Raw genomic sequence first — 6,118 nt, 5'->3', positions numbered from 1 at the left:
TAACTTGCATAATGTCCAGAATATAACCAACCCAAAATTATTCAACTTACATAGAAGTAGGAACATAGAACACATTCTCAAGATAAAAGAACATCAAGTGAGACAACCACAAGATGACCCAGATGTTGTCATTAGCAAACAAGACCATTCCAGCACGCATTAAACTATTCTTAATAAAATAAAAAAATATGACCACAATGAAATTTCCTATCTGTTTTCTCTTTGTCTCCGCTGGGTTGTTTTCCCACCAAATTTCTCCCTGCCTGCCTTTTAAGTGCTAAAAATATTGTTTTAAATCCTGTCAACCCAGAATGTTAGATCTAGTAAAAATATTCTTCAAGAACCAAAGAGAAATAAATTTTCAGATAAAAGAAAACTAAACAAGTTTGTCACGAACAGACTTGCTCTATAGGAAATGCTAGGGAAGCTTTTCAGTCTGAAAGGAAATGATGCCAAATGGGGACTCAGATCCTCAGAAAGGAAAGAATATTAAAAATAAAGAATATATGGATGAATATAAAACTACATTTTGTCTTTTAATTTCTTTGTAACATATATGACTGTTTAAAACAAATACTATACCACTGCCTTGTGTGGTTTATAACATATGTAGATGCAATATTTATAATAACTAAGGCATAAAGAATGAAAGAGTATGAAATTATATGGTTGCAAATTTTCTCCATTTTGGATGAAATATTAACTATAAGTAGGCTGAAAGTTAAGAATATATTATATATAGTCCTTAGAGGAATCATTAAAAAATGTAAAGAATTATAGTTAAAAGTGTAAGTTAAAATGGAAATCTAAAAGTTATCCAAATAACCCAACAAAAGGCAGGCAAGGAGAAATCAAAGGGGAAAACAGCCCAGTAGCAACAAAGAGAAAACAAATAATAAAGTTGCGGGCCCAAACTCAACCATATTAATAATCACATTAAAGTTTAATGAACTAAACTCTCCAAGTAAAGGCAGAGTTGGTCATAACAGATAACAGCTGTTAGACTCATCGAACCCCATCCTTAAAGTGTGTACATATTATTGTGTAAATGATACTTCAACCAAAAACACTTCGACCTACAAAGTCAAATGTAGTGCTGGGTAACTTTTCACTACCATGAGCTACTCCGTGCTAACATACTGAACTGAGCCAAAAGCAAAAGGGAACATAACACAGGAACTTCACTTGTTAGTAGGCCCTGCACCCTTATCTCCGGCTTTTTGAAATATTGGAAAGGGTCAAAGAGACTTGTTGACCACTCACATGAGTCCCTGGTGGTCCAGGGACCCCACCCTCAGAACACGGGAAGAGGTGCTCTCTCCCTGACCACAACCTTCTCTGACTGAAGGTGTAAATGCGGAACTGAGACAAAACCTTCGCCACTGGATGCTTGCCAGAGTGTGAAGTGTGTACTTTCTTGTGGAAGTAAACCTGTGCAGATTAGAGCACAAAGGTTATTTTGTGAGGCCAGGCCCCTGAGCGAGCTGTCCACTGCACCAGGAGTTATTTCTGCAAGGATTTCCTAAAGTCACGCAGGAGGCGGCAGAGGAGCGCCTTATTTGGGCAAGAATGAAACACTCAGAAAAGAGTCGCCGTCGTGGCACTTGCATGTACATCGCCAATTACGTTAGAGCAGTTTTGCACATTTTCAGTTTGGGTGAGATTCAAGGCAAAACCAAAAATGGACTTGGTTTAAATAAATAAACATGACAATAGAGGATGCCACCTGCCCCTCCCTCCCCACAGTCCCTTCATGCCACTGACACATGAAGGAGTGGCAAAATGCAGCTCCACATTGAATGCCGAAATTGCTGTGCACCAGCAGCCTTACGTACTAGGGACTGGTCACCAAGAAAACACAAACTCAATCTCTGCCTCTGAGACGCTCACAGAATGAGCACAAACAAACTGTGAAGGGGCAAAGGACAGGACAGAGTTTCCCATGGACATTCAGTGCTGACTGGGTTAGCTGTTTGAGGACTGTGGCCTCCCTAAGGAGGTGACATTGCACAGGACCTTAAAGGATAAGACACATTTAAGAAGCAGAGAAGATGGGGAGATGGTGGCAGAGGACATGGCAGAGGCAGAAATCACAGGGCAGGAGCTCATGTGATGTTTGGGGGAGCCATGGGTATTTTGATGGGGCCGGGGCTTGGGGGCAGATAAGTGAGGAAGTAAGGAATGAAGAGCACTCCATCGGTTTTCACTGTTTGCTGTCAGATTATCTCTATGTCTGGGCACCAACACCCCAGCCCTCCCTATGCCCACAGGGCCACCCCCTCAGGAGCTGGAGGTCAGCAAGGCACCCATACCTATTCATTCAGATGAGCAGCCAGATGTTAATTCCGTATGAAGGATCCTCTCATGAGCCAGATCATCTATAACATTGAATCCCTATAGTCAGGTCCACAAGGCTGCAGAATGGCCCCGGTGTGTTCATCCAGGCTCCAGTTGAATAGGCAAGAATAGTCCTTTACGTGTGTGTGTTGCAAACATATCTAGTACATTACACTTTATTGACAAAGCACATTTCACCTTTTAACCAGTTGATTCTACCATTGCTCCGTGAGTTAGAGAGGCAGAGAAAGTGTACCTCATTTTAAAAATGAGGAACATGCTGGAGCTGCCCTTGGGTTCAAGGCTGATGTCCCGGTCACAAAGTGACTACAGAATATAAACATAGTCCGAAGGGCAGGGGATGGAGTGATTTACTAGCCGGGTCTCCATTCTACTTTTCCAGGTTCTGAGCCCTTCATCAAAATGTCAAAAAGTCCAATTTCCTGCGGGCCTCAGAAAAGTTTCTCTTAATCAGATCAGCCAGCCTCACAGAGTGTTGAAGACATATCTTCTGGCTTCTCCTGCTAATGGCTATGAAATTCACCTTCAGTGACCACCTCTTTCTCAGGATGGAATGCTCTTATATTAATGCTAATTAATAACTCTCCTCTTCTCTTCTCCCTCTTTGTGACATTGAATCCTAGAGCACAGGTGGCTGGAAGGGCTTCAGAGACAACTAGCAATGTAGTTTTAAAGTTTTTCATTGCTGATCAGCATCTATCATCATATTTACTAATAACCGGTGAAGTAACAGCCTAGATCATTATCCCCATCTTTTTTTTTACATCTTATTAATACAGTATTTATTTGTCTTCCTTCTGTCAAACCCTGAGCCAACCACTTTCCCCAGGCTGCCTGGGGAGGTATAGGAAAAGGAACATACAGGACAGACAAGACACGGGAAAAAGAACTATGGGGGGTGGAGACAGCTCCTTCACATGGCGAAGAGGAGGAGAAAGGCCACCATCAGGCAAAAGAGCCCCATGGCCTCTGAGAGGGCAAAGCCCAGATGGCGAGGAGAAGAGCTGTTGCTTCAGAGAAGGGTTCCTGGCATAACCAATAATGAAGCTCCCAAACACAGTCTCAGTTCCAGCCCCAGAGCCTGCCACCCCTACTGTGGCCGCCCCAGCCCCAATGAACTTGGCTGCTGTGTCGACGTCCCTTGAAATGGCACTGGTTTGGAAGCTGCAGCTAGAAATAAGGGAGGTCAGGGGACAGACGCGGGGCTGCCAAGCTGCTGAGGCTCTCATCTGTCAGTGTCTCTGGTCGTTTCAGCACCACTGCAGACAGTGACCGGCTCAGCCGAGAGGTGCTCCTGACCGAGGAGGGGGTGAGACAAACATGGTGCAGGCACCCTTTTTCAGGGGATGAGGGGAGCTGCTCCCAGGGCAGAGCAGACAGGGAGGGCCAGTGTCCCCATCTTAAAACCGAAATATCTATGACAAAGAGAGACTAAGCCACTTCTCCAAGTCATAGAGCTAGGCCTGCAACACAGGGCTCCTGACCTCTAATCAGTGTTCAGACTACTTACATCAAACTCCCTCTTCCTTCCACCCTGCAGATTAGATGTAAATTACAACATCCCTGAACTTCACAAACAGGGAAATGCAGCTCAGAGAGGAGCAGGGGCCTGTCCTTGATGGCATTCTGGAGAGGGTCCTGCCCCACAGAAAGAGAGAAACACAAGTGTTCCCTTTAAGCCACCTTGAGGGTGATTTTAGGACAGCCCTGCCTGAGCTTAAATATGACTCCAAGCCAATATCTAAAGGAAGGGGACAGTGTCCACCTACCTACTCACGGGTAGCTGGCCACAATGTGCTGTCCTGGCCACGGTGCCCGCCTCCTCCCCAAGGCCCAACTCCTGCTGACAGGCAGGCTCTGCAGCCAGCAGACTGCAGCCCAAAGCGGCTCCCAGCAGGAGCTGGACAAGGCCAGCAAGGTTACAGGTGCTTTTCATCCAGCCTTGCAGGAGAGCCCCAACTTCCTGCTGCTAGAAATTTGTCTGCAAATTTTTGTCTTCATTCAAATCGATGGACGGAGGCCTGTAGACACTGGGGTGATATGATAACTTGATTAAGCCCCAGAACAGATGACACGGTAGCTCAAAGGCCGAGTGCTCTCCTCCTTAACCTCTCCAAGGGAGCCCGCAGACTTTGCTGGTAATTGGCCCATTGTCCCTTCCTTCAGAAATCCCCTAATCACCATGTCGCTCGGCTCCTCTTGGGGGCAGCCTTACATGCTGTCAGACCCATCAGACCCAGTGAGTTGTGAAAAACACCTGTGCAATGTGACATACCAGACTCGGGATTTGAGAGGCCAAAAATGACCCTTCCTGAGAACAATTACTTAGTCAGATACCCTTCCATCCTCCAGCCCAGGTGTAAATTGCCACACATTGACTGAGGAAAGCCCGAGACCGTTTTGTTTAAAGATGGGTTCAAACGTTTGCAATATTTTGTTCTCTTGGGGAAATATCCCCCTGATCTTTCATTCTTCTCCAGTTACTGTCTCCTGCTGGACGACACAGTATTGAGAGTGTTTTTGATCAACCATTTCCAGATAATCTGGCATACGCTGATGTGAGTCTACCTTGCGTGAGCCAATGTGTGTATGTCATTGCTTCTGGAACACATGTGAGGTGGGAGTGCGCCAAAGGAGGGAAGGAGAGTGCTATGGATGAATAGATAGAAAGGTCGGTAAGTTGCCACGGATAGTTTTGCCCCACTCTGTTTTAAAATCTGTCAGCCTTTGTTCAGTGATAGACTCGGGGCACTTTAGAGCTGAGGAGGAGTTCAAAACGAATCTCTTCAGTCCATTTTCATTAGGATATTAAAGGGAAAACATTGTCAGCTCAGTGTCTGAGGTGGGTTCTGGTTGTCGAACGTCAAGAAGTGGAGCTGTTCGTGGCACTTTGAAAATAAGCAAAGTGCACCATTAAAAGGTAAAGAAATGCTCTTTTACGTTTTCATTCATTATGATTTATGGCCTCGATCTCCCTATAAGAAAGAGGGCTACAGTATGCCAACATCACCGGTTCTGCTTTTGTCATGGGAATGGAATGTCTTTTGAGCTGAAGTAGATAATTCCATGGCCGGAAGAAACACGAAGGGAGGGGGAAGGGGGAAGAATGGAAGAAAAGATCCTCTCATTTCCCAATAATGGCAAAGGCCAGGAATGTGCCACAGTGGCATTCAGAAAAACCCAGCGATGACAATGAGCCCCACAGTGGCGTGCGCGCCCCAGGCCCCCCGTGCCAGGTGGGGGACTGGAACCGCCTAGGCCCTCTGCCAGGGACCCACAGGCCCGAGCAGCTTGCGCCTTACTGCAGTGGCGAGATTTCCTTTTCCTTTTTTTTTTTAATCTTCGTGCTGTTTTAATGTTGGCCTCCTGTCCCCCATAAGAGCAGTGCGCGCCCCGTGCGTAGTTCCAAGGCCCTTGGGCTCGGGAGCCTCCAGGCCGGGCCGAGGCTGGAAAGGCATCTCTAAAAGGGGGCGTCCCCTCGGCCCACTGCGCAGCCGGCCACTGTCCCCATCGCCCCGCACAGGGCTGTGAAGGAGGCTTTTTTAAAGGCTTCCAGGAAACAAAGGAGGCCCAGGCGCCCGGCTTCATGACCCGCCTATCTTTATCCCACACACCAGCGCGCCGCCCCGTGTCCGCAGCTCTGGGCCACAACCCACGCGGCGCTCGGCTCCTGGCCACCTAGCCCTTCCCCCTCCTCCCCTTCCACCTCCCTTCCCCTTCTACCTCCCTCCTCCTTCCCCTCCTCCACCCTCCCCTTTCC

General features: G+C 47.1%; 1 pseudogene; it reads right to left on the bottom strand.

Annotated features, from left to right (window-relative positions):
* Positions 1-3,120: 3,120 nt before the first annotated feature.
* Positions 3,121-4,294, bottom strand: LOC102247092 (annotated as a pseudogene).
* Positions 4,295-6,118: the final 1,824 nt, after the last annotated feature.

This window comes from Myotis brandtii, unplaced genomic scaffold (genome assembly GCF_000412655.1).
Source record: "Myotis brandtii unplaced genomic scaffold, ASM41265v1 scaffold4, whole genome shotgun sequence".
In the NCBI taxonomy this organism is placed as follows: domain Eukaryota; kingdom Metazoa; phylum Chordata; class Mammalia; order Chiroptera; family Vespertilionidae; genus Myotis; species Myotis brandtii.
The sequence above is the reverse complement of the archived record's forward strand: the minus strand, read 5'-3'. Positions and strand labels throughout refer to the sequence as shown.